The sequence below is a fragment of the Nymphaea colorata genome, chromosome 6 (assembly GCF_008831285.2).
Source record: "Nymphaea colorata isolate Beijing-Zhang1983 chromosome 6, ASM883128v2, whole genome shotgun sequence".
Taxonomy (NCBI): domain Eukaryota; kingdom Viridiplantae; phylum Streptophyta; class Magnoliopsida; order Nymphaeales; family Nymphaeaceae; genus Nymphaea; species Nymphaea colorata.
In genome coordinates, this window is record NC_045143.1 from 12,053,166 (window position 1) to 12,076,346 (window position 23,181).

Genomic DNA, 23,181 nt, shown 5'->3' on the forward strand with positions numbered 1-23,181 from the left:
GTATTGGAATGGCACCTTTTGAGGCTTTGTATGAAAGGCCGTGCAGATCGCCAGCTAGTTGGACCGAATTGGGTGATGGTAAGATCAAAAATTCTTTAGTTTTGAAACACTACACCGACCAAGTGCAATTGATAAGGAAAAGGTTGTTGACTGCTCAGAGTAGACAGAAAAGCTATGCCAACATTCGTCGTAGAGAATTGACTTTTGAGGGTGGTGATCATGTGTTTTTGAAGATTTCTCCTACTAAAGGTGTTTTTCGTTTTGGTGTGAAGGGAAAGTTGAGTCCGAGGTTCGTAGGACCTTTTGAGGTATTAGAGAAGATTGGAGAGGTGGCCTACAGATTGGCACTACCACCAGACTTGAGTCATGTTCATGATGTTTTTCATGTTTCTATGCTTCGAAAGTACGTACCAGAACCGACACATGTGATTGATTTTGAAGGTATTCAAGTGCAAGATGATCTGACAATGGAAGGAAAACCTATAGAATTGTGGATCTAAAAGAGCAAGTGCTTCGCACGAAGAGAATTTCTTTAGTGAAGGTGGAATGGCAGTACCATGGATTGAAGGAGAGCACATGGGAACCTGAGGAGGGCATGCGGAGGAGATATCCGCACCTATTTTTGCATTGAGGTATGATCTAAATTTCGAGGACGAAATTTTTTTTAGGAGGGTAGGATGTAACGCTCGGCGTTTTGGGCAGAGCGGGTCGAGTCAGGGTCCAGACCCAGACCCTAGCCCCACGCACGAGGAGCCCGACACTGTCTCCCCTCCCTCGCTTTCTGTTCTCCCCCGTTTTCCTTGTATCGTCTCTTCCTTACCCACGACCGGAACTCAGGGAAGAAGATGGTGGCGACGGCGACAGCGGCGCTTGAGGTGAACCCTGTCGTCCCTTGCCTCTTCCTCTCTTCTCTCCTCTTCTTCTTCTTGTTTTCTTTTCCCTCCTCCCTCTCCCACTGTCTGTCGTCTCCCCTCTCAACCGAATGACTCTCTCTGACTGTCTCCCTCTTTTCTCTCGTGCCCTCTTCTTCACACGATCCCTCTCCTCACTCACTCTCACTCCCCCACCTGCTCTCTCTCTTCTCTCACCCCCACCGCCGTTTTCCCCTTTTTTGGTCCGAACCCCTCCTCTCTCTGTCTCCCCTTTTTTGTCAGCGCCTCTCCCAGCCCACACGGTCCCTTCGTGAGCTCTCTCTCCCTATTTTCTATCTGATTTTCCCTTTTTCCCCAACTGAGCACTCATTTTCACTAATTTTATCGCTGTTGATCGATTTTCAGCTTGGGGGAAGTGTTCATTTTCCTCATAGCAGCGACTAGGGGTGTTGGTGGTGGAGGCTGGGCACGTTTTTTTTGTTGGTTGGGGATCGATTGGACGCTTGAGGTGGCTGTCGAAGGCGTTGCAGCAGTTTGGACTTTTGATTTGGGGTGAGCTAGACCTAATCAAGCTCAAATTATTGAATGTCATCTTTAAAAGCATGTATAATTATTGTTTGAGCATGCTACAGCTTAGAATTGATTATTTGGAACACATGTTAGTGATTTTGTTTTTGGGGGAAAGCTTAAGATTATGTTGGAAAGCGAAGATTCATACATTTGATGATCATTTAAGCATGATGGATTAATTTTCGAAGCATTAGGGAAGCATGATAGAGATTGTGAGGTTGTGGGGAAGATTTAGAACAGTCTTAGGATACACGTAGCGCATGCTTTGGTGAACGGGTGTGTCATGAAGTTAATTGGGGAAATATACGTATTTGAATGTGACTTTGGGGTTGATGTCTTAATTAAAGAACGTTATTGAGGAATGTGTTAGCGATGGATTGATTGATGGCTGTGGATTTTGATATTTTGTGCCAACGTCCAGTTGTAAGGAGGAGGCCTAATGGAGAGCTTGTTGATCGACACTACCTGTCGACCCCCTCTTGAGGCGATGACACGTGCCTCAACGATTCTGTTTGTATTTGTTTGAATTGTTTAGGTATCTAGTAGGAATCTTATCTTTTGTTTATGTTTTCAGGTACACCGGGTACGTCCCGTCGACCTTGAGCTACCTGATTCGAAGTTCAAGGCATTTTGAAGAGTGTTGTAAGCGCGCCACAGGTATGGCGACTTTCCTGGCAAATCCCTGCCTGGGCAAGTGTGTGAATGTGTGTTCCTCGGATCATGGGATCCTAGGATTTATGATGTGAATTGTTTGATTGTTCCGTGAATGAATGTGTGTATGCATGTACATGAATTGATATATGATATCAATTGTTTTGAAAGACTTATAGTAATTGTTTTGGAAATGTTACGCATTTGCATGTGCATGCTAGAATTGATAACTGTTTAGGACAAATGAGGCGGGGTATCGAGTCGAGTGTCTCCTCGACCCCAATTGTGCATTAGAAAGCATTCTAGAATGATAACTGCTTAGGACAGCTACGAGCCCACCACAGATTAAGACTACTTTCTGTGGTTTGGCTAAGTTTTCAAAGATGTGATTGTTATAATGATGAATGTGAATGTTATGTTTATTGAATACATATTGCCGCAGGTAATGATGCAAACAGAGGGTAGTTGTACCCATTTTGTTATGACGGCTACCCAAAACTGTTGTTGTTATGTGTAATACTCGTGTGAAGGCAATTGGAGGTGTGGGTTCACTAGTGAAGTGAATCAACTCCATGAGCTAGCCAGTTAAGTGTGTTTGTGCAAGTATAAGTATAAGAATGAAAGAATAAGATATGAGAGGCTAGTGGGATGTGACTATGTGTTTGGGAGTTGTCCCGCTTTCGCCATTGGTCTCGCCTGTTCGGAGCGCAGGCGATGCAAGGCCCCAGGGTTCTGTTGTGTGATGTGCTTGGAGCGTAAGCTCCCGCCTTCCCTACCTAGGTGTCCTAGGGAAGGCTGAGTATCTCTCCTTGAAATTCACACATCCATGGATGAGTGCTCTACCGCTGCAGTGGATAGATGGATCCATACTGTTTTGAACCACCATGGGGGTTGTCTCTCGGCTGAAGGACGCCCGCGGTGTGCACGTGCATGTGTTTGCACCCACAGGAACTGTAAATTCACTGATAGTATTGAAACTGAAATGTATGTGATGGAAATATACAGGATTGATGTGCATGTGATTGTTGTGCTTATGAATGCAAATGACATGTTTGAGGATGCCTTGCATGTGATTGAAATTATGTTATTGTAGCCATTGAGTGGCCTCTGCATGTCGTGTCCTGACACGACATAATGATAGATTGTTCTTATGTTTGATTGTATAATTGAGCCCTACCTAAGAGGGTTTGGACTTTTCCTGGCTTGTTGCCATACTGCGAAGGCTAAGCCTTCAGTTGTTTCTCTTTTCAGGTTTTGACGGACCCGGGGCAGCAGGCTGAGCAGATGGCTCCACTCACGTCCTATTGGGGAGGTTTTGGGTTTGGTTTTTGTAGTGCCGGCGCGTCGGGTTTTGGTTTTCCTGATGCCTTGTTTTTTATTAGGCATCGATGTTGTGATTTTGGGGCATTTTTGGTCAAATGTACAGTTGAACTGAAAGGCTATATAAAATGGAAAGCTTGTCCCATTGTTTTGAATTGCTTGGCTCATTTCTTTTTGAACTGATGTGTAGTCACACCTCAATGTTGGAGTTTAGAAAAAAAAATGGTTGTGTATCAAAAGGTCGGGGTGTGACATTTTCCCTCGGTTTGAGACCATCAAACCCACCCATTTGAACCCATCTTTAGCATTTTTTTTTTTCAAGCCTAGTTCACCCAAGCTAAGTTCTTCGGCCCTAGTTAGCCAACCAAATCCAATTTCAGAGCATGCACAATTTAACATAGCTTGAACTTATCAAGCCAAAAGTGACACAGATAAAGGACATCCAATTTTGCTTCAATTTCATATCTTGTTATCCAAATCTTCCATCAATATTTATAAATAGGATCCAATTAACGAACTCCTTGGGCTCATGGTTTTGAACCAATTCCACAACCCAAATCTGGGAATAATCCACAATCCATTCTAGAAATGAATTTTCGTCAAATCCAAAATTCAAATTTCAATCTATCGTCTAGGGTTCAGTTTCTAGAATTCTCTGTAGATTAATTTTTTGGTTCAAATCTTCAACCCAAAACTGGATCTCAGATCCAATTTCTGGAATTTTTCTATGTTCATTGAACATAGCTCCATACTTATCAAATGGGTGCTGTCCTCTTTCATGTACAAATTTAGACCTTAAATTTGTAGCTCTATGTCTAATATTTGGCTCTAAAGCCCTTAGATATGACACATAACTCTATGACCACTGATCTCACGGTTCCAAGAGATGTTCCATTTTTTCAATTTTCTCTACCTCTAAGAGCCACGAAAGGTGGTGCCGCATTGTGTTATACCAAAATCCTAGACCAAACCCTCATAATCTATATCCAAAGTGGTAAGATTTTGACACATCAACACATGACTATCCATACCATCCATCTCAGAGTTTTGAGGGTTCCACATCTTTTTAACCATTTCTAATACTTAGGGACTTCTAAGAGTGGGACAGATTCTTGGAAAGCCTATAAATAGCCCTCTAGGTTCTTGTACAATCACTTTGGTAGGTGCCAAGAGAAGGAGGTAAGGACCCCGCCCCCCCAACACACGCACCTCCCCTCCTCCCTCCATGCCCACCTCTCTTCTTCTTCCCTCAGGGCCTGTTTGATGCACAGCTGTGCATCGGATGAAAAACGTACGGTTAGGGAAAATTTACCCCGTTGAGTGGTGGGTGCTTCAAACACTGTAAAAATTCACCCGCAAAAAAGTGTACGAGGAGGGTAAAATTCACCCGAAAAAAAGTCGAAGCTCTCAGCTCGGACTTTTTACCGCTCGTTTTTTTCCTCTCTGTCGCGTCTTCCCCTCTCCTCTCTCGCTGCCTCTTCCCCTCTTCTCTCGGTCTCTCATTCCTTTCCTGTCTCGCTGCCTCTTCCCCCTCCTCTGTCGCCTCTTCCCCCTCCTCCATCGCCTCTTCCCCTCTCCCCTCTCCCCTCTCCCCTCTCCTCTCTCGGTCTCTCGTTCCTCTCCTCTCTCGCTGCCTCTTCCCCCTCCTCCATCGCCTCTTCCCCTCTCCTCTCTCGGTCTCTCATTCCTCTCCTCTCTTAGAGTCTCTCTCCTCTCTCTCTCTCCTTCCTCTCCTCTTTCAAGCCTCAAACAGAAGGCGGGAGCCGGCAGGCCTCACTCAAAAAAACCCTTGTTGTCTGTTGCCGATTGCCCGTTGCCCATCGGCTGACAGTGTCAAACAAGATCTGATTGCCTCTTCTCCGTCGCCTCCTCCCCTCTCCTCTCTCGGTCTCACGCCTAATCCTGTTGCATCTCTAGATAAGGTAGATGATAGTTCTTCCCATGAATGTAATGACATTGAAACTGGAAAACTTATGCATCAATTATTGATCATTGCTGATGAAATAGGTATACTTTCTGGTTTGTGGTGTTCGTTTTTTAGGTTGATAACTATCCTCTTCTAATTCTAACTACAATGAAGGAAACAAGTTCTTCCTGGCTATGACCAACATCTTTCATCAACATCAATGAGATTTTGCCATGTATATGAAAACATGCACAGCACAAATGATCGTTGTTTAGAGAATTGTAACTCTTGAATTTAGAGATGTAGATCCAAACTTTTCTTGCAATCATCCAAACTTCCTCAAAGACAATAGCAGAAAGTAGTAAAATGTCATCAAGTTCACCTTCAAGTTGCATCTACGAAAGCCAGGGTAGGAGGTAATGGAGCTGAAGAAATCTACTCCTCAACTGGCTGGCCTCCAAGCAAGCTTGCAATGAGCCTCTCAAAGTCCTTACAGCTTGATTCAATCAATCAGCGAAGTGTCCTTCATAACAAGATAAAATTCTAAAAGCCAAAAAAATTGATTAAGATTATGCTTTGAGGTTTCAAACTTGCACATTGGATTAATTTTACCACGTTAAATTCTATCATGCGCATCAAACATGGTTAATTTTACCACGTTAAATTCTACCTTGTCATCAAACATGACATCAAATTGGAAGAGGGAGAAATTTCATCCTATAAATTTTTCCAGAAAAATTTATCATGGTAAATTTACCACGTTAAGTTCTTCCATGCCATCAAATGGGCCCTCACTTATCTACCTATTTCTTCTTCTTTCTCCACACCCTTTTTCTTCTTTATTTCTTCTACATTCTACATTGTCTTCCTTATTTTCTTCATTTGGTTTTTTTAGTCATGTTACCTGGGCTCTTTCATCATCTAGTTTCCTTTTGGTTCATGTCTTAAATGTTGCATGCTTACCATTGTAGTTGTTTCATGATAAAATATTTTTCTTTAGAAAATTCCTATTTAGTTTTGCTTTGTGTCTGGCCTTAATCGATGCATATTTCATATAATATTTTAGTTTACTTCTCCTTGTTTTATGCTATTGATTGAACTATCAAAAAAGGCCACAAACATGAAGTTGACTCTATCTCTTTCATAGATGGAGCTGCCAAAATGGCCAACACCATTGTTGGTTCTTGTACTTATTTTCATGCATTATTTCTAAGATTTTTCACTAGTCATGCATATAGTTCAACTTTCCTTTGAATGACTATTTTATGTTCTGCTTTGAAAATACAAGCATTCCACTAAAGCCATAACTAGGTTTTTCTTCATGCATAGGCATTTTAAATTTTAAACTTATTCTCGAAGACTTTTTTTTGAGCAAAAATTACATACTTTAGCCCAAGTTTAGGAGGCCATATCTTACACACCATGTATGGATTCTGAGTTCTAAAGGGGACCTCTTCCTCCTATATCTCTAGATGTTTCAAACCAATTTTTTGTAGAAATTCAAATTTACGAGGTCCCCATTGCACTTGTTTTACAAAAATTGCTTTTTTGTGAATTTTGAAATTAAAGAATTTCATTCTTAAAATAGATCAACTTGTTAAACCCATAACTCAAGATCTGGGATGGCGTTTGGAATTTTGTAAAAGGGGATTGTTTCCAAGATGTCTCTAGATGTCATCACCCAAGGTTCATCCAATTCCAAGTTATTGCCATGTTTTAGGTTTTTTTGTGAGGCCCTATCTTTTGCAATATTTGGTTTTCGTTCCCATAGAAAGTTAGTTTACTATTATAGGTTCTAGAGGTTATATCTAGGGTTGTATGCATGTTCTTACAATTTATTAAAGAGAATAGTTTCCTAAATATGTCTAGAATAGGCCCACCAGTTTTCATGCAAAACCAAGCCTATTCATAGGTCTTATTATGCTTATATTAGATTGTTTTCAGTTATGTTCTGTTTGTTTATTTTCTCTTTTTCCAAAAATTTGACTTGTCTTGCATACATTATATCTTAGTAATTATTTTTCAGCTTCACCATTTGGACCAGTTTTGTGTGTCTACTGTCTCTCCCTAAAAGTGTAGGTGATTAGTATCCTTCTACTAATCTTATACAACCTTGTTCGTATCATACTTTGTTTTCTACTTTATGTAAGGAAACCAAAATTTGGCAAAGATTGTTTTGACCATATCATCGGATGTAGACCATATTTTTCAATGTTTCCACTTGGGTTTGAAATGATCCAGTTTCAGCCACCCAATTCTTAGCACTATCCAAGTCCAATTAATATGGTTTAGGGCAATTGTAGCAATTTTTTTTGTCCAAGCCTTATTTTTTAAGACAATCAAGTTCCAAATTCTCCCCTAATTCTTCAACCTATATATCAAGTTTTAGGACTCCTTTCCTGAATCTACTAATCGGAACTATCTCCTAGGTGTTTAGACCAAACTCCCCAATTTTTAATTCAATAACCTACAACCTATGCCTAAAACCAAAACTTGTATTATAGAAAAGTATAGGACTTCCTACATAGTACATGCATCTTATGCAATTTTCATATGTGCATTATAGGAAAGTCTAAGCAACATGAGATGCTAGTCATAACCCTTCAATGCAATTAATCACATCAACTAGTACATTTTTCTGCTTATAGGTGTTCACATTTGCTTCCTTTTATGATTTTCCTTGTTTATATCTTAAGTATATCAGAATATGTCTTTGTATCTCATTTTTAGATTAAAATGCATTACATACATCCCATTTCATTTGTGGTATGCTCATATGTATGCGTACACTTCATACCATAGCGATTCACAAATGTTTCACATGCAATTCATTATAAAAAATTAAAAAAAATAAATCCCTTTCATACTGTTGACCAGGGACCACGTATGAAAAAATATATTTCATGTTAATATTTTAAGAAAAAATACATGTTTTCATAATGAGAAGGCATGAAAATTTCGGAGCCATTTGGATGACCTCAAAAACATGGATTTTTTTTCTAACCTGAACTCAGTTTTTAAATGTGATTTGAATATTAAGATGATAGAAAAAACTTGGTTGGTGGCAAAAATCAATTATGGTTGAAAAGCCTACTAGAAGGCATATTTTTTAAGCCTTTTATGAAAATTAGGTTTTGTACAAACTTGGGTTTGGTAAAACTCAATTTTGATATATAAAATGGCATTTTGGAGGCAAAACCAGCTTTGGATTGTCATTGAAACAACCCTGGCGTTTGGTTCAAGTAACAGATTATTCCATGAACATTTTATCTTTCAAAACATGTGCTACTTACCAAACACAGGACAGAAGACCTCTTAAGACAAAGACAAAGGGTTCTTCTATCCACGAAAGACCAAAAAAAGCGTCGCTAAAAGCGCCCCAATCCCAGGAACGTGAGCGCTCACTTTCCCCAAAAGAAAAAAATTTTGAAGTCTCCCTGCACGACTCTCTTTCAACAATGGCATTTTGCTCACGCCATAGTTCCTCTTCTCCTCAAATATGTGCATCTCCACCACTCCACCACAGGTGCTGATCTCTCTCTCTCTCTCTCTCTCTCTCTCTCGTCGTTCGTCTGTCATGAAGATCAGCCATTTTTTGTGCAGATCTGTGAAGGTGAGGAGTGACGCTAGAATAGTAAAAGCTTTTTGGGCAGGCTTGTAAGAGAAGGAGAGGCAGTCCTTTTTGCTCGTCATTGTCAGTTTTTAGGTAACCATAATTTCTCCATTTTGTGCATGTACTCTGTAATCAGCTTGTTCCCCTTCCCCATTTCTCGATTCCTTCATTTTTCTCTGTTCTTATGTGATTCTTCTTTCGATTTTGAGGTGTAGGAGCGCCACAGTGAGTTGGGGTTTGGCTCTGGAGGGAGTGAAAATTTTGGGGTTGTTCCCCGTTTTCTATCTCAAGGAATTGCTGCGACCGAACAGAACAAGTTCTGATCATTTTCCTTTCAAATTAGTGAAATTTATATGCTTGATAGAGTTTATGGTGGTTTGGTGGAGATTCAACCTAAGAAACTGAAGAGAAGAAAAGGAAAAAGATTGACTCTTTTGTTCAATCCTTATGCTCTTCTCTCTATCTTGTTGCTGTTCAGCATCGTCTAAGTACCAGCTTGATCAGAGCCGGCATCTCAGCTCCTCTTGGGCGAGAGTGTTAAGGCTGTCAATGACTTCGGAAACAATGGAATCCGTCAAGATGGCTGACAGGAAGAAGATCGATTGGGAGGAGGGTTTCACGAAGGTGCAGGAACGAAACTTGGTGTTTGACTCTTTGCCCCTCAACTTATGAAAACCCGTTGGTCATTGAAGTGGGAAAAGGAACGAGAATCGAGGGATTGAGATGCTGCTACTGGTGAGCTCAACGGAGGGGGAAGGATTACTTCGTGGGATGAGGCAGGCATTTGTTGATCATATCACATTTTTATTCCATTTAGTTTGGCATCTGAATCTTTCCGTGGAACCCTTTGATTGAGACTTGATAATGAAATTTCAGAGAAAGTGTCTCTCAAAATCAATGTAGAAACTTATGCCATTTTAACAATCAATTTAGGAGAGTGGGTAGAATTATGAGCATGTGCAGTCTTCATCTGTCCCGTTCATGTTTTATCGATTGATCATTCTCTCTATCCCATTTTTTATTTTTCCTTGTATTTGTACTTGTAAAATTGTTGAACGTTGCACCTCTGTTCTGCTTCTCCAAGTAAAGGAAAATTCAAGTACATCTCTCTCTTTCTCTCTGTATGTCTTTCTCCAAGTCCTTCAATTTTTCTACAGTTGTTTGCTTATTTTTTCTTTCTTCTATCTCTCATTTGTGTTTCTGCTTGCTTCTTTCCTATCAGGTTATTGGATGATTCAGAGTTTCTAGCAGTCACTTTCAGGTGAACTTTGTTGAGTTCACATGTAGTTTTGTGTGTGTGTGTGTGTGTATATTTTTGTGCAACTTATGTCCGAGGTTTAACTTGTAACATGGTATCAATGAATTTCTTTGTTTTCAAATTCAATTGCTTTTTGTTCGTGTGGTTCTTTTGTTTGATTCAATTGACAAGAAATTGTTTTGTGTTTTTTTTCTTAAATTTAATGAACTTTATTGCTGGATTTTTCTTTGAGCTTTTTTTGCCTTCTACTTTTATCCTTCTTTTTTTTTCTTATGGTTCAAGAGTTTATTCATCAAAGATCTTCCTTTTTTGTGAGATCTATGATTTTATAGAGAACTGGGAACTGAAGTGAGCTCTTATGAACATTGCTGCCTATTTAGCTTCGCTTCATGAGCATTACAAATTTATCATGTTACACCCCATTTGTTCCTATCCATTTGGATGATATGCAAATTTAGCATGAATAATGTTCATTGGTTTCCTTTTTCCTCCTTTCTCGTTTTGTATGTTAAACCACAATTTTTTTTTCCAATTATATGAATCAAAATAGCACTCAATGGGAAAAAAAAAATTCCAATGAGAAGCTAAGAAAGTTCCCAAATTTTCGAAGGAGCAAACCCCAATAAAAAGTTTAGAAACTCCTTTTTCAAATCCTATCTGTCAAAAAATAGAACTCACTAATGGTATTATGTCAGCACATTCAAACATTATTACTTTTTTCTGTTGTTTGCTTTGACTATGAACTATAACTTTTTATCTATCAAAAAAGTTAACATGAATTTGGCAATGCACCGTCTTTTGGCTTTTCAAAATGAATCACCAAAAAGGGAAATTATAAATCATCACCAAGAATTTGGGAATACTATATCTATCTATGATTGGATTAGTTATCTGAAAAATGAAGGCATAAGCTACTTATCATGAAAATTGTTCTTTATTGAATTTAACAATGTGAGGCGAAGAAAACTTGGTCTTGTCTTTTGTCTTACTATTAGGATATTTATAAGTTGTTATCATTATATGTGTTTGATGCTTGTTATGCTTCATAAATCTGAAATACTGTTGCATTGCATAAATTTGACTTGGTTTATACTTTTTTTCCCCATTCCACATACCACACTATTTTATGTCGAGCTATTTGTGGATCGGTATTTCCTTGTAATGAGATTAGGTTAAGAATTTTATCCTTGAAGGATATGTGCTGACAGTATTAACTTGGAAAATATTTTCCTTTCATTTCAGTAATACTAGTGCAAGTTGGAATCCTTTATTTGCTTGCTATTTTTTTTTCTTCTAGTGCTAAGGAGGTCCAAATTTCAACTTCTGGCACTCTATTTTTTACCTTTCTTTTCCTTATACTTAATTTGTATTATTGCCTATGCATAAAGGATTCATATCTTATAGTGGACAATTTCATGAATGCATTCTTTATATTTTTTGTACGTTTGTTTTATTTATGATGATTACTTGTTTTGTTTGGGGTAATACAATTATTTTTTAATACATTTATTATTAAATTTATAAGGTGATGGGAGACCATGAAAGTATAGTTAAAAAAGACAAAGATAGACTAGTGTGGGATGACGAGCAAGAACAATTTTTATTTGATTGCTTATTAGAACAATCTTGTATTTCCGATATGAAAATTAATGGAGGGTTAAGAGATGCAGACATGAAGGAATCTGAGAGACTGATGATAAGAAAATATTGTGAAAATATATGGTAGAGAAAATAAAAAAACTAAACTGTGCTAAACCAAATATAATTATATGGGTGAAGTTCTAAATGCTCATGGATTTGGATGGGATGTAGGTAATAAGATGGTCTTGACTTACAAAAATATGTGGGATGATTATGTGAAAAGATATCCTGATAGAAAGAAGTATAAAAGACCATCTACATGAAAATTTTATGAACATGCAGTGGAAATATGAGGTAAATCTATTGCTATAGGTAATAATAGAAATGCACATTCAAATATACCAATACGATCAACAGAAGTTGCACCTATTAGTCCATTAGATGAGGAAGTATCTCAAGCAAATATTTTGATGATCCCATAAGTAATTCATTAGGCGACCAACCTTCATTATCAAGGGGAACTTGCAGGAAGAGAAAGTCATCAGGAGATGCTTTTATCTGTGATGTGATAAGTAGTCTAACTCAACAAGTACAAACGTTTAATGATGCTATTCAATATCGTTTGACAAAACAAGCTAGTGACATTGTATTAGAGTTATTCAGAAATGATGAACTTTATTCATTTACTTGTTTCAAAGTGATCGAATTTGTGTCTAATCCACAACATGTAATCACAATCATTTGTATTTCACCAGAGTTGAGGATTGAGTGGTTGTATAGCAAAATTAGAGGATATTAGGTATGTTTATTTTTGCATTACACATGCTAAAGTTAATTTTATTAGTTTGATATTTTATTTTCTATTCTATATTACATGTTTTATGCATGTTAGGTATAATTTCTATTAAGCATGTATAGTTAATAATTGAGTTAATATGTTTATGTTAGTTCATTTTTTAGTATTTATGTTAGTTGAGTTAATATGTTTCATTTTTCATCTTATGTGTGTTAATTTATGTTGTCATTAGCATGTTTTCTATAAGTTGACTTTATGGTGATTTTTTTTTGTCTATTCATTAAGTTTATGGATCATTTATTATTGATTTCTCATACATTAATACCAGAAATGAGAGCTTGGTTGCAAAAAATGATTATTTTTCAACTGGCAATTATTATTGTGTTTATTTGCATGTGGCAACGACAACATAGGGTCATGGTCTATCATAAGAGAAATGCTGGTCAACGATTTGTCTATAATTGTATTTATGGTCACCCATGAAACTCTTATGATTTTCTATGAATAAAACAAGAAACCTATGTAAGATTGTATAAGATATTTTGAGTTAGAGGATTACTAAGCGATTTGTGTAATATATCAATTGAAGAACAAGTTGCCATGTTTTTATTAACTATAGGGCATCACAAAATCGAAGAATTCAATATGATTTTCAACATTCAGGAGAAACAGTTAGTAGAAACTTTAATTTGGTCTTACAAAAATTCCTTTTCATTGGCCATAAATATATGGGGTGATGTGATGAAGACACACCTCCAAAGATTAAGAGGAGAACCACACTTTTACCTGTATTTTAAGGTATTTAAACCTGAAAAGTTTAATTTGTTAATTTTTTTTATATGATTAATTTTTTTAATGGTAGGATTGTTTGTGAGCGATAGATGGGATTGACATTCCAATATATGTGAGAAGAGAGAATCAACGTCCTTGGAGAAACAGAAAAAGTTTCTGTTGCAGAATGTCCTTGTCGTTGTAGGCCTTTATGTGTGTTCCATTATATCCTTGCTGGTTGGAAAGGAAGCGTAACAGATGCAAAAGTGTTATATAATGCATTGGATGATGAACATAATCCTTTACAAGTACCTTAGGGTGAGGTTTGAATCTTAAAATAAGTTGTATGATTTATAATTTGTCATTTATAACTGTTGAAGTATGTTAGATGGGTCTCGGGACCGGGTCCGGATCCGTATCCGATCCAACTTGTAGCCCTTGTTGGGCATTATTTAAGTTGTGTAACCCTAATCCTTATAGTGTGAATGAAAGACAAAGGAGAGAGAGAGTCTGGCGGCTAGTGGGCACCGGCTCCTCCTCATTCGTGGTTTTTTTCCTCTTGTTGAGGGTTTTTCCACGTTACATCGTGATCGTTGTTTCTCTTCCTCTTCTTGTTCGTGTTTCTACATGGTATCAGAGCCGACGAGTTTGGGAAATTTTTAGGGTTTGTGAAGTTCCAACCCTAATATCTCTCACCGCTACCATCGCCACCACTGCAGTCACCGCCGCCGCTGCCGCTGCCACTACCGCCGCCGCCGCCGCCGCTGCTGCCACTGCCGCCGCCGCCGTTGCTGCAGCAGCCACCGCCGCCGGTGTACCCAATACCACTGTCGCTGTTTCCGCCGCCGCCGGTGTCACTCTTTGCGCCATCGCAGCCACTCTTGCGGCGTCGCTCGTGCGCCGTCGCTCTTGTGTTGTTGACCGTCGCCGTCACCGTTGTCCCTTGCGCCACTGCCTTTTGCGCCGTAGTCTTGCTTCCCGAAGAAGAAAGAAGATATGCGTGCTTAGGCGCTTCCTAAGCTTGCCTCCCCCTATTCATGTCACTTCCTAGGGGTCTTTTGCAAATCCGGTGAAGTGCATCCGCCTCTTACCTGCAATATATTGCTTGGTTGATCTTTGATTTCATCTTCTTGTTTTTGTTTGGCGCCCACCGTGCAAGAAGAGGTGGCTGGTCCGTGACTTGGTAGAGGACGTAAAGGAGGAGAGGAGCGTAACTTGAGGATTGCCTCAACGTTTGCCGGCGCTCCGGCGATTGCATCCCCCTTTCCTTACAAAAGACCGGGGTTAAATTGGTCTTACGGGTGAAGGCTTTCCTCGTCTCGAAGTTGATTTCCTATTCACTTCTATACCTTGATACTTGTTGGGTTTTGCCTCTTGGATCTTGTTTCCAGCAAGGAGAACGTGTGGCGAAACCTCTACCCGTGGGAGATTGCAGCCCGAGAGAGAGAAGGCACCGCTTCCGTCGAGCGACATCGACGATCGTTTCCCCCAATCGACATTCTGTTCACTCTTGGGGCTGATTGGGAATCCGGATATTACTGCCCGTTGGTGCTCTCTGTTGTCATCGGTGCATCTCTTGTTGCCTCCTGTTGGACTATCTGTGATTATGGCAGCTTCTTCATCTATAGACGTTATGACGGATTGCCGTATGGGAGAGTGGATCATTGATAGTGGCGCTACTCACCACATGACCGGCGATCCTAAGGTCTTTCATGGGTATAAGCTTTCATCAGGAAAGGATCGTGTTTCCCTTGCCGATGGTTCATCTATCTCTGTGGCTGGAAAAGGGAGTCTCCCACTTTTGAACAAGTTCTTAGTCCACAATGCTCTACATGTTCCTCATATTCCCTTGAATCTCTTGTCGGTTAGCAAGATCACGAAGGAGTTAAATTGCGAACTTATATTTTCCGCTGATCGCTGTGTTATGCAGGACTTGGTGACAGGGAAGAGGATTGGGATTGGCCTAGCTTCTGACGGGCTCTATCGTTTACCTATGCGTGCTGCTCAGGCTCTCATGACGGCAGTCAGCCAAGCCACGAAGAATAGAGAGGACTCCCTTCAGTTGCTTCTACGGTGGCATGAGCGCCTTGGACACTTGCCTTTTGGCCTTCTTAGACAGTTGTTTCCTGATATATGTTCCAGGTTAGACATGACTATGGTGTCTTGTGATGTCTGTCACCTGGCCAAACATGTTAGGGCTTCGTACCCATTGTCTAGCCATCGGTCTAATGAGGTATTTGCCATGATTCATTCTGATGTGTGGGGGCCTGCAGGGATTCCTTCTTGTCATGGTTTTCAATATTTTATCACCTTTATAGATGATTATTCTCGTAACACTATTGTCTACTTGCTGAAAGACCGTAGTGAAGTTCCTACTGTCATAGAGACTTTCATTGCCTATGTGGAAACTCAATATGGAGCATCTGTTAAGACATTTCGATCTGACAATGCTCGAGAGTATATGTGCCAGTCTGTTGATAGCTTCTTTCGAAAAAAGGGAATTGTTCATGAGACTTCCTGTAGTTATACCCCTCCTCAAAATGGAGTTGCTGAACGAAAAAATCGTCAGTTATTGAATATGACTCGGGCTCTTCTTTTTCAACGTCATGTTCCAAAAAAGTATTGGGGGGATGCTGTGTTGACCAGTGCGTATCTTATAAACCGGTTGCCTAGTCGCGTGTTGAATGGGAAGACGCCTCACTCTCTGTTACCGGGGACTCGTGAACCTTTCTCTCTTCCACTCAGAGTTTTTGGTTGTGTTTGCTTTATTCACAACCATAGTCCTCACATTAAAAAGCTTGATCCAAGATCTATTAAGGGCATTTTTTTAGGGTATTCTCCCACTCAAAAAGGGTACAAGTGTCGAGACCCTTCCACTGGTCGGGCCTATGTTACCAAAGATGTCACTTTCCTTGAACATGTTTCCTATTTTGGTGAGAATCCTCTTCAGGGGGAGTACTCTATGTCACGGGAAGAGTATTCTCCGAGTCAGGAAATTCAGTTTACAGATTTTTTGGACTACAGGCGTGACTCTGTTGGTCCATCTAGTGATGTGCATGAACAAGAGAAAAATGGTCCATCTAGTGAGGTGCATGAACAGGAGAAAAATGGAGAGTGTTCCACTGAGGCAGAAGAGAAGTGCAATCGTTTATTTGGGCAAGTTTACTCTAGGCGAAGAGTTTGTACAGATGAGATGACAGGTGGTGAGAATTCTACTCCCAATCCAATTAGTCCTTCCCTGGATGACCCAAGTCGTGCGCAGAAGCAACCTGTTGAAGAAGAGATTCAGACTGTTGCTGCTAGTGAAGAGCTTCCCATCGCCCTGCGAAAGGGTGTCAGGTCATGTACTCAACATCCTATTGGTAACTTTGTTTCATATTCTAGACTGAGCAAGGACTACAAATGCTTTGTATCTTCTCTTTCTTTGACTATGATTCCCAGGAATGTTGCTGAGGCTCAGAGTGATCCTAAGTGGACCTATGCTATGCAAGAAGAGATGGAAGCCTTGCGAAGAAACATGACATGGGAAGTTGTAAAGATTCCTGAGGCGGCTCACTTGGTTGGATCTAAGTGGGTCTACACCATCAAGTACAAACCAGATGGGAGTGTTGAAAGATACAAAGCTCGTCTTGTGGCCAAGGGGTTTAGTCAGAAATATGGGATTGATTATTTAGAGACCTTTGCTCCTGTTGCGAAGATGAAGACGGTCAGAGTCATTATCTCTTTAGCTGTGATGAAGGAGTGGAAGATGTACCAACTTGATGTCAAGAACGCATTTCTCAATGGAGACCTTGAAGAGGAAGTATATATGTGTATGCCTCCAGGATATGAGGAACCTGGAAAATGTTGCAAGCTAAGGAAAGCTTTATATGGGCTCAAGCAATCTCCTCGAGCATGGTTTGAACGACTCAGACTTGTCATGAGACAATGTGGATACCATCAAGGGAATGGAGATCATACACTTTTTGTGAAGAGAAATAAGCAAAAGGTTACTATTCTGTTGGTATATGTTGATGATATGATTGTCACAGGTGATGATGAAGATGAAATAATGAAGTTAAAGAAACTGTTGGCGATCGAGTTTGATCTTAAGGACCTTGGTAAGTTGAAATACTTCCTTGGCATAGAAATTGCTAGGTCTGGGACTAGCCTTGTGCTAAATCAACGGAAGTACACTCTAGATTTGTTAAAGGAGACTGGGAAACTAGGGTGTAGACCAGCTTCTACTCCTCTAGATGCTGGCCATAAGCTAAGTCTGAGAGACGGGGAGCCACTCTGTGAAGAGGCAAAAAGAAGATATCAATGCCTTGTAGGGAAGTTAATTTATCTTACTCTCACTAGACCTGATATTACCTTTGCTGTGAATGTGATGAGCCAGTTCATGCATGCTCCCACGGATGCCCACTTGAAGGCTGTTGACAGGATCTTGTGCTACTTGAAGAGGAATCCTGGCAAAGGTCTCTTATATGTCAAGCAAGACACTCTTGGGATTGAAGGTTATTCAGATGCAGACTGGGCAGGCTGTATTGACACTAGGAGGTCCACCTCTGGCTATTGTATTTATTTGGGAGGGAATCTCATAGTGTGGAGAAGTAAAAGGCAAGATGTTTGTTCGCGTTCCAGTGCTGAAGCAGAATACAGAGCTGTTGCTATGGGAGTTTCTGAGCTTTTGTGGCTGAAAGTATTGTTGACTGACATTGGTATAAAAGTTGAAGAACCAATGAAGATGTATTGCGATAACAAGTCTGCAATTAACTTGGCCAACAACCCTGTGCTTCATGACAGAACAAAGCATGTTGAGATTGACCGACATTTCATTCGAGAGAGAATTGATGCTAAAGAACTTATACTTCCTTACATGAGATCTGAAGACCAAACGGCTGATGTTCTGACGAAGGCTTTATCTTCGACCTCATTTGAGAGAAATGTATCCAAGTTGGGCATGTTTGATATGTATGCCCAACTTGAGGGGGAGTGTTGAAGTATGTTAGATGGGTCTCGGGACCGGGTCCGGATCCGTATCCGATCCAACTTGTAGCCCTTGTTGGGCATTATTTAAGTTGTGTAACCCTAATCCTTATAGTGTGAATGAAAGACAAAGGAGAGAGAGAGTCTGGCGGCTAGTGAGCACCGGCTCCTCCTCATTCGTGGTTTTTTTCCTCTTGTTGAGGGTTTTTCCACGTTACATCGTGATCGTTGTTTCTCTTCCTCTTCTTGTTCGTGTTTCTACAATAACAACCAACGATACCTTTATTTTTGTAGGAAATATTATCTCGCTATGTTGGGTATGCTAATATTATGGGTTTTTGACTCCTTATCATCGATATCGGTATCATTTGTCTAAATACAATGTTTTTGATACGCAACCAATCCAAAATAAATATGAACTATTCAACCATAGACATTCATCTCTGTGTACTATAGTAAAACAAGTATTTGCTTTGTTAAAGGGAAGATTTAGAACAATTCTTAACAACCATGTGTAATATCCAATTGACACACAAGTCAAAATTACATGATGCATGTATTCTTTATAACTTTATAATAGAAAACAATCCAAATGCACTACAATTTGAAGAAGAACTTATTGGCAATCGATTCACACATTTTGAGAATGATGATGAAAGTCCACCACAAACACAAGTTCGAGGAATCAATAATGTGCTTAGAGATGCAATAAAAAATGATATGTAGAGCAACTGGTGCAATAGTAAGTAGTTTTGATGTTTTAAGTTTATTTTTTAAGGTTGGCAATGTGTACATAATCATCGTCATTTTGTTTATAAATTGTTATTGATTCTTTTATTAATATAATATAGTGAAATAGCAATTTATTTTGTTCTTTGTTTATTGTCAATATGAAGCTTATTTTTTAAATGTTTTTCTTTATTAGTGTATATTGTATTGTACTAATATTCACATAAATTGTTGTTGATATGCAAGGACCAAGGTGAAGATGCATTGGATGAGCATCATTTTATGGTTGTTGGTAGGTGCTTCATCACATGTGTGATGAATCGTCATCATCTTCAACTCATGAACTTCAATAAAAATACGAAAGTTTCTTTTTTAGTCACATAACTATCATCATATACCTTTAGTTGTTTATGGAAACTTGCCTCTAAACAGTTTCATATGTTTGTTATGTTGTTTATAATTGGATGATGTTTTCATTTATAATAAATGGATTTTATGTCATTTATATTTGTAGTGAAAGAGAAAGAGAGAGAAAACAATAATAAAAAAAGACAAAAAGTGTATTTTGTTGGTTAGTATATCTTAGGTTGCTTGTATTTGTGGAGATAGAAAGAGCAAGGAGAGTAGTTTTTGTTAGCTTAGACTTTTTTTTTACATATTTTATTAGTTTTTCATTATCTGTTGACTTTTAAGTCTCTCATGTGTATAAAGAGAACAAGAAAGAGAGTGAATTTTTTTATTTGTTTGTATTTTTAATATGTTTTCCAAATTATTTCCCTTTGTCATAAGTGGCTTCTTTTATTGAGTGGAAAAAGAGCATGTTTATTAGTACATATATTTTTCATTTGTTTTCTCATGTGTTTTATATATATGTGTGTGTGTGAAAGTCAGAGAAGACAAGTTGAAAACTTTGTCCTTATAAACAAACACTGGACAAAATTATAACTTGTCCATATAGATAATGACCCTTTATTCTTAAGGCACCTGCTCTAAGGATATGTGTCCTTAGAACAGTTGTCCTTGCAATCAAATGGTATTTTGGGGACTTCAAAGAATTTGCCCCAATTTTCAAATACCCTAAAAACCATCATGAATCCAATTTTAAAAGCCTCAATTTCTAAAACCTTGGATCGACCCCATGTTCAAAATCCTGAACTCCCCATTTTCAAAGTCATAGAAACTAGGTCACCCTTCTGGAGCCTCAGCTTCCAATATATTTCCTATTTTCAGACTTAATTCAAATAGGTTCTCCTTTGTACCTTAGCTTAAAAGTTCAATTCAAAAGATTTCCATGCATATCATGTTGCAAATATGTTTTACCTCCAAAACACCTCCCTCCGAACGATAATTTAAAATACTAACCAACAAAGCCGTCCCCTAAGTTTTAACCTTAGGATCGACTACCTTTGAATCCTACTTTTCTAAGCCCAAGCCTTAGCTTCCCTATTCAATTTCAAAATCTAGGCCAAATTACGATTTTTACCAATTTCAAACCCTAATATTGAGGCCTTCATTTTCAAAAATTTTGTGTCATTTGGACATAAGTTGTTGTATTCATACATGAACTTAATGACAAAAGAGTTTTCAATAATATTTCATGTATTCATAATCCTTGAAGGCCCAAATTAGGATTCTAGGCCAACGTATATTAAGGCCAACCCTTTCTTGAAAGAAATTCCTCTTTTATTGTCATGGTGCATCTTCCCAAACCCTAGCTTAATACATTACTTTTTTGAAAACAAGCCATTTTAAAAGTCATCAAAGAGCATCAACTCGATCCTTTGTTTGAGTTCCCCAAATAAAGGCATAAGAAATGACCGCAAGGGCCCGCTTGGGTCTTGGCCTTATCTCAAATTTTTTTTAAAAAAATTTACATGTAAATTTTAAAAACTTGTTTTATATAAAAATTTTGAAAAATGATATTTTAGCCCTAGTCAAAATTTAAAAATTTTAATTCGGCCCACCTCAAGAAAAATTTCTAGGTCCGCCCCTATGAGCGAACCACATATTAACAGGGAGTTCCCATGTCTCATCTCTTGACTACATTTTTCAAATTGAAAACAGGTTTCTACTTTCTTTCCTCAGAAATTTTTACCTAAAAACATTTTCACGTTCCAGTAGAGGACATCTCAAATAATTTAAGACAGAAAAAAGTAGACGAAGCATTTCATTGAAGGCATGAACAACTTACAGAAGAAATGAAGATCCGTTAATGAAACCTTTAGAAGCATAATAGTCTTTCTTAATTATCTATCTGCAGCAAAAGTGAGACATACTATATATAAGCAAATTATCCCCGTCGAGTGCCAAGGCATTAGTTAATCTCCGTAGACTTCACCTCACATAATTATGTGAGTGGCATTCTGTTGGTCAATGCTTACACATTTTCTTTTTGTATTTAGTCAAATTTCGATTATAATTGATAGGCTCCTACATCCCAACATTTCTTGGGAGAAAAAAATAAAACTTTGCCTTACACTTAGTTTTTATTTTTTATTTTTTATGTTTACTTAGGGGAAACTGTCATCAATGTAAAACATTTACTTATGCCTCCAAAGGTTCTGACTTGTTTTTTTGGGGGTCTTGGAGACAAATGGTAGGTACATCTTTCAACTCTTGTGTCGTGAGCCCAAAAGAACTATGCCAACCCTTTTGGGTGATTGTCCGTCTTAATTTAATTTTTTTTAATGTTTACTTATGAAAAACTACCTTTAGCATAAAACTTCTATGGTCATACCCTTACTTAAATCTTGTCTTAGAGCGTGAGTGGATATATACTACATCCTCCAACCCAGGTGTGACAATTATTTGCAGCGTAGAGAAATAATACACCGGAGCATAACAATAACCATGAGATTCACATCTCAGACCTCTCTTGGTGTAAGACAATTGGCAAGACTTATATAGATCTACATGTTTTATTGTTTAATTAGTGTAAAATGTTTTAATTTATTTTTCTTAAAAAAAAAAAAAAACTAAGGTGTTACGGACGCCCAATACATATTGGCTGATATCCCTGAAAAATGAGCAAACCAATGCGGTGTGCTGATACCGTTACTTGAAGGGACTCTGGACCCGAACTAATTGGAGTTGGATACGGATTCAGATGCCTAATAAGTTTGCTCGATTAATTAATGACTTCTCGATAATTGATGACCTGAAAACGCGGTGCAATAAATGGTAGGTTCCTAGAGCAAGGGGCATTTTACACCGTCCATCGTCGTCATCTACCGCATCTCATCCGACGGCCACGAAACACTGACGAATGAACGTACTCTGGCGACAACCGGCCAATTGCAAATCCGTGAACTTCGCACTTCGGTACCTTATGAGCGTGTCTGAAACAGTAAAATATCGCCAACTTTTACATTCTGGAGAAATTGAAGCGTTCTAGAATCCTATTAGGCAAGTGTAAGGGGATGGGTTAGCTACTAGTTAGACTAAATAAATATATGTCATACAAAATACAAATAAATATAGTTGGTATCAATATGAAAATCATTATATCATCAGCAGCAGTAGAGCTAGTTAATTTTGGTTATGGAGCATTAGTTATAAAATTTAAAATTTTTGAGGGGTACCAATATATAAATAAGTATCAATATGAAAATAGGACTCTTTTATGAGTTTGCATGGGCAATTGGTCACGCCTGCCTTCGCCCCTATATATATCGAAATAACAATTTATTTCCCATATCGATAAATTTTTTCGGGTCCTTTATTAAATAGAGAAAAACTTGTGGATGTTAATAAAGCAACGATATAGGCAGGGGCTGGATTGCTCATGCAGCTACCAGCAGCGTTCTAAACGTTTTTAATTGGGCATTAGGCTTTGTTTTAAACTAGGCTCCGTCCACCTTAGCCATTGACCTCGAAAATAAGCAGCGGCTGAGTTACATGTGGGCTGGTATAAATAATTACCAGCTTACATAAATTTACTTATTTTTACATTGATAACTCATGACCATTTCATTATTTACATGTTATGTGTTAATAATGCTTCTCATCTAGAAATTTCTAACTCTTCCATTGAAAATGAAGATATGCATTTCAAGGTTTTTAATGGCAATCTTAAGAAAAAAACCATTTGGGATTGTAATCCTTATGTGCATAAATGTGAATTTAGTTACTTCAGCATGTTCCATT

The 23,181-nt window shown here is 38.5% G+C and overlaps 1 long non-coding RNA gene across 1 annotated transcript; it reads left to right on the forward strand.

Annotated features, from left to right (window-relative positions):
• Positions 1–8,737: 8,737 nt before the first annotated feature.
• LOC116256412 (uncharacterized) lies at positions 8,738–10,021 on the forward strand. Its single transcript, XR_004173108.1, has 3 exons — positions 8,738–8,845; positions 8,923–9,025; positions 9,142–10,021. It is a non-coding gene; the product is annotated as an uncharacterized LOC116256412 (long non-coding RNA).
• Positions 10,022–23,181: the final 13,160 nt, after the last annotated feature.